Source organism: Magnolia sinica, chromosome 2, assembly GCF_029962835.1.
Source record: "Magnolia sinica isolate HGM2019 chromosome 2, MsV1, whole genome shotgun sequence".
Taxonomy (NCBI): domain Eukaryota; kingdom Viridiplantae; phylum Streptophyta; class Magnoliopsida; order Magnoliales; family Magnoliaceae; genus Magnolia; species Magnolia sinica.
This window is the reverse complement of record NC_080574.1, coordinates 13,362,398-13,374,663: the sequence shown is the minus strand read 5'-3', so window position 1 is coordinate 13,374,663 and position 12,266 is coordinate 13,362,398. Positions and strand designations below refer to the sequence as shown.

Sequence of the window (12,266 nt, the reverse complement as noted above, 5' to 3'; positions counted from 1 at the left end):
TGTGGTGTGGTCCACTTAAGATTTGGATCTGCCTCATTTTTTTTGCTCATGACCTAAACTAATCTCACCAAGTGAATGGACGGTGTAGATATAACACATACATAATGGTGGGGCCCACAAAACCTAGTGACGTAAACACACCACTGAAGTTGGTGGTGTGCGACACTCCACGCAATTTCCTTCCAAAAACTTCCTGTAACATCCAAACGTGTATCCCTGATATCTCTGGATTATAGTGTCAAAACCATACATTCCAAACACGAAGAAGAAATTTGGTGTGTTACTCTAATCCACAGACAATCCCTGACGCTCCCTAATTATTACCTCCCCCTAAGTTTTGATAAATTCCACATAGCCTGACATGTTCACAAAGTGTTGGATAGATAAAACAAGTTTGGAGGGGCCAATGAACACTCGAACACCATAAAAATCATTTCTAATGGTTAGCCATGGGAAACTAAAGGCTCATAGTCAAATATCCAACATATCCATGCATGGTAGAAGTTCTCTGGAAAAAAGCGATGACCAAAGCTTAAGAGAAGAAGAAAAATTTATTTCAATGACAATCCTAGTCCACCCACCTTGGGTCGACCCAATGATTGACCGAGTGCTAAACCAAGTCGTGGTTTGCAAATCATGGCTTAAGACCAGCAATCACATAGGCGACAAATACAAAACAAGACAGCACAAGTGTCCTTGAAGAGTGTTGCAGATTCTAATGAAAGCAAGAGTGGACCGGAATCTAAAGATCCTAGAAGAGCATTAAAGAATCTAAAGAAATGTTAGAAGGTAGGAGAACTCTAGAAGAGGATAGCAGAATCCAGAGAAGCCACGAACGGCTGAGAAGACTAGTATATTCTAATAAATGGATGTAGGAAGAAGTAACCATGATGTCTCCCACATATTTGAAGATACGCATAATGTCCGTTGACCATCGGATAAGAGTCACATAGAAAAATCCAGACAGTTCCTGGACACCCAGTGTTCGAGTTGTTGATATCGCTACAAGTTTTGCTGGTTGGAGATAAAGATATATAATATCGTTATGTGGGGGGAAAATGAGAAAACATGCGGAAAATGGTTGAATTTTTCAGTGAAACTTCAGAACATCTAAATACACATATTATCATATTTAGGAAAAAAAACAATTACAAAAATAAAAAATAAAAAATTGCATTACATCATCAGTTTTCATTTAGTGGGCTCAAAGAGCATGCGCTACCATAAGAAATAACTCCAATAGCAACCAAAATGAATTTATATAATACAAATGCAACTAACATACAATAATTAAGCCATAAAAGTAAATGAACTCAACAAGTATACCTTTCTGAAAAGTTGATGTGTATTTTTCTTAACTGTCACGTAGGGTGTAAATTTATCTTAAAACTCTAAATTCAAGTGTTGTACACACATGAGTATTGAAATATTCTGATTTTGTTGGCATCCATTCATCCTAGTTTTTCACGTCAGATGAGTGGATTGGATTTCACACAAAAAGGATGGTAGACCCCACACGAAAATTGAACAATTTTAAGGATGGGAGTTGCCGTCTCAACTGTTTTCGTTGGTGCATCAAATCTAGGTCTTCAATCAGCTTGACTTTTTGGGTCTCAGTCTAAACGAATGTTGGGTCACCTAATGGACAAGTTGGATCTCATACATATGAAGTCATTCTATCCATGTAAAGGAAGGCAATGCCCCCTTGTCCGTGCGAGAGTCATGCCCACTGGCCACACAGTGTCAGTAGGCAATCCACGTCCGAGCGCAGTTTGGGTGGATCCCTGTATCCACCGAGGTCAATGGATCCCTAACTATGGGGCCCACTGTGATATATGAGCCTTACATCCACACCGTCCATCAGATATGATGGATTATTTTCGAGCATGATCCGAAAAATGAACCAGGTCCAAATCTTAAGTGGACCATACCATAGGAAACAGTCATGATTGAATCCCCACCATTGAAAACTTCATGGGGTCCACCTCAATGCTTATTTGTCATCCAACCTGTTGATAAGGTCACAAAGACTTGGACGAAGAGACCACACAAATATCATATTAATCCAAAACTCTTGTGGGCCATGAGAAGCTGTTAATGGTCGATTACCATTGTTTCTTGTACTATGGTCCGCCTAATATTTGCTTATTATGAAGTGGATACAAGTCACATACATCACGGTGGCCCCATGGTCAAGGATCCCACCCACCTCATCGTATCTAGGTTGCACTTAAGCCGCACTAGAAATCCCACAAAATCGAGAGTAGATTACGTGAGACCCCGCACTCAATACGATGCGGCCCTTACCGTGGGGCCCACCTTGATATACGTATTATAAATCCACGACATCTATCTATTTTGACAACTCATTTTACCCCTTGATCCCAAAAATGAAGCAAATCCAAATCTCAAATGGACCACACCATAGCAAACAATTTTGATTGAACACTCACCACTAAAAACTTCCAAGTACCCACCGTAATGGGTATTTTCCATCCAACCCGTTGATAAGGTCAACCAGACCAAATGGTCCAGCCCTGGATGGAGGGAAAATACAAATATCGTATTTAAACAAAAAATTTATGGCCTACAAAATGTTCTTAATGGTCATCCACCATTGTTTCCAATGGTATGGTCCATCTGAGATTTGGATCTACTTAAGATTTCATATCACTTCATAAAATGATTCGTAAAAACTGATGGACAGTGTGGATATACAAAAAACGAATCAAGGTGGGCACCACATGATAAGAGTAACACCCACTAAACTTTTACCTACGCAACACCTAATCCACTTCCTTAATAAGGAAACGAATTGCGTACTGAGTAGACTCTGTGGGGCCCACCATAATCTATATGTTTTATCCACGCCATCCATCTATTTTGATAAATAATTTTAGGGCATGAGCCCAAAAATGAGGCAAATCGAAGGCTCAAGTGGACCCCACCACATGAAGCAGCAGGGATTTAAAGCCTACTATTGAAAACTTCTTGGAGCCACAGAAGTTTTGGATCAAGCTGATATTATTGTTTTCCCTTCATACAGGTCCATGTGACCTTATGAACAGGTTGGATGGCAAATAAACATCACGATGGGCCCTAGGAAGTTTCAATGGTAGGAATTCAATCTCCACTGCTCCTTGTGGTGTGGTCCACTCGAGCCTTCGATTTGCCTCCTTTTTTTGGATCACGCCCAAAATGATTTCTCGAAATGCATGGACGGCATGGATAATGTTAGTATGATAGACAACAAACATACCATATATTGTTGTACCATATATTGCTGTAATTAAAGGCTGTAATTAGGGGATATAGATGCTGTTGTTATGCTGTAATTAAGGGTTGTAATTAGGGGATATAGATGCTGCTGTTATGCTGTAATTAAGGGCTGTAATTAGGGGATATAGATGCTACTGTTATGTTGTAATTAAGGGTTGTAATTAGGGGATATAGATGCTGCTATTATGCTGTAATTAAGGGCTGAAATTAGGGGATATAGAGGTTGCTGTTATGCTGTAATTAAGGGATATATTGTAAGTAGGGAAAATGATTTCTATACAAGAAAAGGACCATTCGATTGAGGGTCATTGAGCAAATCTGACATGGTATCAGAGCCACTCTCTACAACCTTGTCTTTGATCCAATCTTCGTGGTTCTAGGCTCTGGTTTTCTGGTTTCTTAGGTGCGGGTTTTGGTTTGCAATTTTTTGGTGCATTTCGAGAGATTCTAGTTATGGCTAACAACTCCAACTCAGAAGTCTTTCAAACTCGGTTTACAGGGAAGAATTATGCTGCCTGAGAGTTTTAGTTTCAACTTTTTGTCATGGGAAAGGAATTGTGGGGTCATGTTGATGGAAGTGATCCAGTGCCTACCGATCCTACGACGTTGGTTCAATGGAAGGTGAAAGATGCTCGCGTGATGACTTGGATTCTTGGGTCTATTGATCCACTGTTTATACTCAATTTAAGGCCGCACAAGACGGCTAAATCGATGTGGGAGTACTTGAAAAAGGTCTATCATCACGATCATTCTGCCCGGCGATTTCAGTTGGAAACTGATCTTGCTTCCTATTCCCAAGGTACACTCTCTGCTCAGGAATATTTCTGTGGTTTTCAGAATCTTTGGGCTGAGTTTTCCGACATTGTGTATGCCGACGTGTCGACCGAGTCCCTCTCTGCTGTTCAAGCAGTTCATGAAGTTAGCAAAAGAGACCAGTTTTTAATGAAACTAAGGCCAAAATTTGAGTCTATTCGCTCCAACCTGATGCACAGGGATCCTTCATCTCTTGACGTGTGTTTTGGAGCACTTCTTCAAGAGGAACGTCTTCTTACTCAGTCTTTGCTTCCACAAGAGAATGTTGTCACATACGCTGCTCAAGGTAAAGGGAGGGTTCGAGACATGCGTACAATTCAGTGCTACAGTTGCAAAGATTATGGGCATATTGCTGCCCATTGTGCTAAAAAGTTCTGCAACTACTGTAAACAGAAGGGGCACATCATCAAAGAATGCCCAACACGTCCTCAAAACCGACCCGTGAATGCTTATCATGCTACTGCTACTGGCCACACTTCAGATGAGGTAACCAGCACTCAAAATCTCACTCCAGTGTCATCTTCCACTACTGTTACACCTGCCCTTACACCAGAAATGGTGCAGCAAATGATTATATCGGCATTTTCCGCTTTAGGGCTACAAGGTAAGGGTACTATACGTACTATACCCTCTCAATCTTGGCTTGTTGACTCCGCTGCATCCAATCACATGACCAGTTCTCCTGATATGCTTAGCAATGTTCGTAAGTACACTGGTTCTTCTAATATTCAAGTTGCTAATAGCCATCGTTTACCAATTACTGGGGTTGGTGATATCGCACCATCACTTACTAATATTTTTGTATCACCTGGGCTTTCTATGAGTCTTATCTCGGTTGGACAATTAGTGGATGATAATTACAATGTTCAGTTTTCTCGTGATGGTTGTCATGTGCAGGATCCGGTGTCGGGGAGAACAATTGTGAAGGGGCCTAAAGTTAGGAGACTGTTTCCATTATACTTTTCCATTCCCAGTATCATTTATTTGGCTTGTACTACTGTCTCCAATAATTGTGAAGTATGGCACAAACGTTTAGGCCATCCAAACAATATTGTTTTATCTCATTTGCTGAATTCTGATTCGTTGGGAAAAAAAGATTCTTCTTTGCCTCATGCTTTGTCTTTTGATTGTTCTACGTGTAAAATCGGAAAAAGTAAGATTCTTCCCTTCCCTTCTTTCGGGAGTAGGGCAAAGAATTGCTTTGACCTTATTTATAGTGATGTATGGGGCATTACTCCTGTCATTTCTTATGCTCATTATAAATATTTTGTGACATTCATAGATGACCATAGTCGGCATACTTGGGTATAGTTTCTCGCTATAAGTCTGAAGTCTTTGCTGTTTTCAAATCGTTTCTAGCATATGTTGAGAATCAATTTGCCACTAGCATTAAGACTTTACAATCTGATTCTGGTGGAGAATATATGTCTCATGAATTTCTTGAGTTTCTTCGTCACAAAGGAATTGTTTCTCACCGCTCGTGTCCTTATACGCCTCAACAGAATGGCGTGGCTGAGCGCAAAAATCGACATTTGTTAGATGTTGCTAGGACCTTGTTACTTGCATCTTCTGTTCCTCCTAAATTTTGGGTTGAAGCTTTAGCTAAAGCGGTATACTTGATTAATAGGTTGCCTTCTAAAGTGCTAAATTTCGACTCTCCATTCTATCGTCTGCATAAACAACACCCTAGCTTTCTTGACTTACACGCTTTTGGCTGTGTCTGTTTTGTGCATCTACCTCCGCATAAACGTCACAAACTCTTTGCGCAATCTGTGAAATGTGTCTTTATGGGATATAACTTATCTCAAAAAGGATTTGTGTGCCATGATGCTTCTTCCAATAAATTTCATATATCTCGTAATGTCGTTTTCTTTGAGCATCAATATTTCTTCCCTAGTTCTATTACATCATCTCCTGCAGTTTCTGTTCTTCCTCACTTTGATGATTTGATGTGCCCTCCTGAACGCTTCAAGCCTGATTTTGTGTATGAACGCCATCGACCAACTCTACCCCTTCCTGAGTCTGATCTGCCACTTGATCCCGTTTTGCACCCTCCTCGACGATCTAGCCGTACTTCTCATCAACCGGATAGGTATGGTTTCCCTCATACCTCCTTCAGAGCTATCTTATCAACTGTGTCAATTCCTAATTCCTACTCACAAGCTAATAAACATGAGTGTTGGAGAAAGGCTATGCAGGAAGAACTTCAAGCTCTTCAAGAAAATTAGACTTGGGACATGGTCCCTTGTCCTTCTCATGTCAAGCTAATTGGGTGTAAGTGGGTTTTTTCTGTGAAACTTCGGCCTGATGGGTCTGTGGACCGTTATAAGGCTCATTTGGTTGCCCTTGGTAACCGCCAGGAGTATGGGGTTGACTATGAGGAGACTTTTGCTCCTGTCACTAAAATGACAACTGTGCGTACTATTATTGCCATCGCAGCCTCTCAGGGATGGTCCCTTTGCCAGATGGATGTGAAGAACGCATTTCTTCATGGTGATTTACAGGAAGATGTTTACATGACACCTCCTCCTGGCCTCTGCTCGTCATCAACGTCAAATGTGTGTAAGCTGAAGCGCTCTCTGTATGGTTTGAAACAGGCTCCCCGGGCTTGGTTTGATAAGTTCCGGGCTACCTTACTTCGATTTTCTTTCATCCAAAGCTAGTATGATTCTTCATTGTTTCTTCGAATGACTTCTGTTGGTATCATTCTTCTTCTAGTTTCTGTCGACAACATTGTCATCACTGGGACTGATTCTGCCCTCATTGATCAACTCAAACAAAATCTTCATGATTCATTCCATATGAAGGATCTTGGTCCTCTCCGGTATTTCCTTGGTTTGGAGGTTCAGTCCGATTCCTCTGGAGTTTTCCTGCATCAGCATAAATACACGGAGGACTTGATTTCCTTGTCTGGTTAGCAAGACTCCTCTTCAGTAGATACTCCTTTGGAAGTGAATGTCAAGTATCGACGTGAGGAGGGGGATCTCCTTCCTGATCCCATGGTGTTTCGACAGTTAGTTGGTAGTCTCAATTATCTCACTATTACACGGCCTAACATCTCCTTTGCTGTCCAGCAAGTCAGTCAATTTCTGCAATCTCCTCGCCACCTTCATCTTGCCGCAGTCCGCCGAATTATTCGATATCTCCGAGGTTCCTCTCACCGTGGCTTGTTCTTCTCTACCGGTACTCCTCTTCGCCTTGTGGCTTTTAGTGATGCTGATTGGGCAGGATGTCCTGATACGCGCCGGTCTGTCACCGGGTGGTGTGTGTTTCTTGGTGATTCACTTGTCTCTTGGAAGAGTAAGAAACAAGATCGTGTTTCCAAATCTTCGACCGAGTCCGAGTAACGTGCCATGTCGGCAGCCTGCTCAGAGATTATGTGGCTCCGTGGCTTACTTGCTGAAATAGATTTTCCTCAATCTACTCCCACTCCTCTTCATGCTAATAATACGAGTGCTATTCAGATAGCTACCAATCCCGTCTATCACGAGCGTACCAAACATATTGAGGTGGACTACCATTCTATTCGGGAAGCTATTGATACTCGGGTTATCTCTCTTCCACATGTCTCAAGCGATCTTTAGATAGCGGACGTCTTCACCAAAGCTATGACACGACTACGCCATCAATTTCTTGTTGGCAAATTGATGCTTCTTGATCGACCAGCATCAATTTGAGGGGGGATGTTAGTAGGATAGACAACAAACATACCATATATTGTTGTACCATATATTGCTGTAATTAAAGGCTGTAATTATGGGATATAGATGCTGCTGTTATGCTGTAATTAAGGGTTGTAATTAGGGGATATAGATGCTGCTGTTATGCTGTAATTAAGGGCTGTAATTAGGGGATATAGAGGTTGCTGTTATGCTGTAATTAAGGGATATATTGTAAGTAGGGAAAATGATTTCTATATAAGAAAAGGACCACTCGATTAAGGGTCATTGAGCAAATCTGACAGATAAAACATATAGATGACAGTGGACCCCACAGAGCCCCTGACCTGACCGTTTATCTCTAGCTAGGTCGGTAGTATCCAATCTGCACCCTTCTCTTCGTTTCGACAATTAAAAAATGGAATTTCATTTGCTAGGAGGGAGTTTTGCCGAAGAAAGGGGGGTTTTCAAATGAGGGTTTCAAAACCCTAAATCCAACCTAAATCAGGAAGAAATCCCTACAAAAAACCCTAAATCCAACCTAAATCAAATCCCATAATTTTCGCCAAAATCTGCAACATTAATCTTCCAATCAAAGAAAGGAAAGGGAAATTTTGCGGTTTTTCTTACCTCTATCGAAGACATTAGCTGTCGATCAATGCCCACGAGATTCTCTTCTTCCAAGTTTCGATCAACCAAGTATTACTGAAATAAGTTTTTTTTCTTTTTTCTTTTTTCAGCTATGCCTTTCGATTTTATTTTCGATTTTTACATAGTTATTGGAAAAAGAGGTAGTTGGCTACAATATTCCCGTGTTGGTCGGTGGCTACAGTCGATATTCTCGGTGATAATCTATATTATCAACGATTACAGAAATTTTCGCCGATATTTCGTAGAGAAACGAGAACTTGGGTTTTGGTGTTGCCAGTGTAGCGACACTGATATTATCGGCGATAATTCGAAGATATCACTGATAATTTAAACATTATGGACACCCCACTTTGTACAAGTCACTCAAGCCTAAACATCTCAACCATTGCATCAACAATCATAGTTAGCAGGTTCATGATATAAAAGCAACACATGTAAACCCATTCTTCCGAAAAGTCGTAACTGCAAGACCAAGTTTAATCATGTCTTCCACCTTTGGGCCCATCTCTTGAGCATTTTTTATTATGAAAAATCATCTCTTAAACCCTCTTTAAAATAAAACCAAAGTCACCCATAATCAAAATCCTTCCTAGGTCCAAGCTCAAGTCTAAGGCTCAAACCCAAAACTTAACCTCAAGGAGAATTACCCAAGGCCTAGCCACAACGCATTCTTGCATGATATTATTGTATATCATGTAATGCTTATATATACTCACGTGCGCTTGCACACAGAGTTACTCAACCCTGATGCTAGTGATTACCCACTAGCATAAGTTAGCTTCCTGCCTATCTTAATTAGTTAACTTGGTGGTCATATTCTGTATTTAATTCCCATCAATAACAAGCCATCTGCATCCTTGCAATGATGACATGTTGGGAACAAAATATTTTAGAAGATTGTTAAGACTAGGATGGGATGACTAGGACCTTTCAATCTGGAAGATGATGCTAACTAGTTGTGAAGATGGTGCTGGCTAGTTGTGACGATTATGCTAGCTAGATCTTGGTGAAACTGCAGAATTGATCCAGTGGGGAGAAAGGTCTGTTTTTTGTATTTGTTGCATGATCTGCCTGGCAATGACTTGTAAAAGGAAGATGGTTCTGCCGAATGCTTGCTTGCTCTGTATTCAAGATGCGGAATCAGTGGAACATCTCTTTATTCATTGTTCAAATGCAAAAGAAGTATGGGAAAAAAATTCCAACTATTTGGGGCGACATGAGTGCTGCCGGCTTCTATCAATATATTTTTCTTGTCATGGCATGGCGAGGGTATCGGAAAAGTGGGGAAGAAAATTTGGTGCTTAGGTATGTTAGCAGGCATTTGGGCCTTGTGGCTAGAGAGAGGATTGATGCTTTACAAATCGCAACACGTTAGCAATAGAGGTATATAGGAAGGGCTGGATGTCTCGTCATGGAATGGGTGATGGCTTCAAATGTCATTGCCCGTTTTCCAGTTTGTTGGAGGGATTAGTAAAGTTGTTGTGTTGTTGTTGTTGTTTTTGTTGTTGTTGTCGTGTGTGTGTTTTATTTTATTTTTATTTTTTTAAAGATCAACATCACATTATTGAAAAGCCGCCGAAGGCAAAAAACAGGCCAGGCCAGGCCTACTATAGCCCAAGAGACTAAACAAAATACAAGAATCAATTATTGGAAGGCAAAACGATCAGTTCGCCACCTCCCTTTTGATAGAGGAGACAACTCAAGAGATAGGAGGAAGAATTCTGGAAGCAGCATTATTCATAACTTTCCAAATAGCCCAAAGGGTTACCATAATAACTAGACACCAAATAGCTTTGAAATCTTTCTGACACCTCCCCCATGCCAAGCAAAAAAGAGAGCCTCGACAGAATTAGGCATAACCCAAGTGGTATTGAAGAACGCAAGGATGCAAAACCACACTCCATGGGTGAAAGGGCGATGGATGAAGAGGAGGCTAATCGATTCTGTGTTATTCATGCATAGCAGACATATTAGTTACAAGTCATCGTTCTTTGCTGCAAATTATCAATAGTTAAGATTCTCCATATTTCAGAAACCAAACATAGGCAACACGACTTTAGGGGGAGCTCCGTACGATCAAGTGAAGGATGGAAAGAAGGACGAGTTGCCCAAGGGGAGCTCCGTACGACCACTCCCTCCATATGTTCCAAACAATTACTAACAGCACGAGCTGCCAAATATCTCACTTTTCCTCTGAAAGATGAGTGTCATGCCAAGCCCGAAGCATATTAGCAACCGACTGAGGCATCACCCATATGACGTTGAAGGGGAGAAATGGATGAAGAGAAGATCTACCGATTTTGCGTCATTAATGCACGTGAGACAAATATTTGGAAGAATCATAAACTTTTGTTAAAGATTGTCTATTATCAAAATATGATTATGCCCAACCAGCCAAGTAAAGGATGCAACCTTCAGGGGTGCCCCATAGAACCAATATACATGGAAAAATTCTAAGCCACTAGACCCTTCAAGGTCTCTAATCATCTTGTAAAAGGACTTGACTAAGAACTTGCCTAATGGAGAAGCATTCTAAACCATAGAGTCTTCCAAGGCTAGCAAGGGTTGAATTTTATGAAGCCGCCCTAGTAACTTTGCAAAGTCTTCCACCTCTTCAGCTGATAGAGCTCTTATACATGGGTGTACCATACTCCAGTTTCTCCAGCATAGGACAAACATGCGCATACTGATACAATCTTTGATGGGGCCAACTTTGCCAAAGATGGGAATTCTGATTCCAAGGGTCTATCACCACACCATGGATTTTTCCAAAATCAAATTCAATTCCCATTTCCTAGGAAAAATGTTAACCCACACTTAAATGAGGGTCCTACTAAATTGACAACACTCCATATTCCAAATGCGCGGAAAAGCGATGAACTTCTCACCTCCCAACCCCCCTTAGACCCCATACTTGTGTTATAACTTCTTTCCAAAGTTTGCCTACTTCGGATCCAAACCACCATTGTCATTTTCCCAATAGAGTCACATTCATAGAATCTAGGACTCTTATGCATGCACCTCCCCCCGATAAGGGCTTGCAAACCTCCTAAGACATCACGTCTCAACTTTTCCAATTTGTCCAAAACTGACTTCAGGCACTTTTATAGAGACATATAATAGACAGGAAGGTTCGATAAGGCCGCTTTGATGACAGTGATGTAGGGAGAGATGTCCACTCTTCCATCTTGATAGCTTCCTTTGAAACTACTCTATCACCTTGTTCCATAAGTGTTTCGGAGGTTTACCTATGCATAGTGGTAGGCCTAGATAGGACAAGGGAAAGGATCCTTGTCTACATCCGAACATTCCTACAAAAGTTAATAATTCCTCATTGGAGATTCCGATGCCCAACATCTCACTTTTTATTTCATTCACCGTTTAACCTCGGGACTAGCTCGAAGCATCCCAAAATTTTCCTTCGATTATCCACCGCTAATATGAATGCATCACATAATAGAATGGTATCGTCCGTGTATTGGAGATGGAAGATACGATGATCTTTTAACACACCTTTGAAACCAAATACAAGCCCCACCTCTTGCCGTTTAAACAACATTCTGCTCAAAGCTTCCACTGCCACTACAAATAGAAAAGGCGAGAGTGCATCCCCTAGTCTTAGCCCTCTCAAAGCTTTGAAGAATCCCTTTGGAGATCCATTCACCAAAACCGAAAAAAAGCTGAAGAAAGACATTTTTACATCTATGAGATCCTTTATTCCCACACCCTATTCTTTTTAACATATACTCAAGAAACCCCTAGTCCACATGGTCCTAAGCCTTCTCTATATCCAATTTACAAACCATCCCTTCTTTGTTTTCCTAGTATCTTGAGTCTATACATTTATGGGAAAGTAAGGCACTA

The 12,266-nt window shown here is 41.0% G+C and overlaps 1 protein-coding gene across 7 annotated transcripts in view; it reads right to left on the bottom strand.

The window, feature by feature from the left end:
• LOC131235637 (alpha,alpha-trehalose-phosphate synthase [UDP-forming] 1-like) overlaps positions 1–12,266 on the bottom strand; it is a 75,518-nt gene that overhangs the window by 25,313 nt on the left and 37,939 nt on the right. The gene's annotated exons all lie outside the window — the stretch shown is intronic.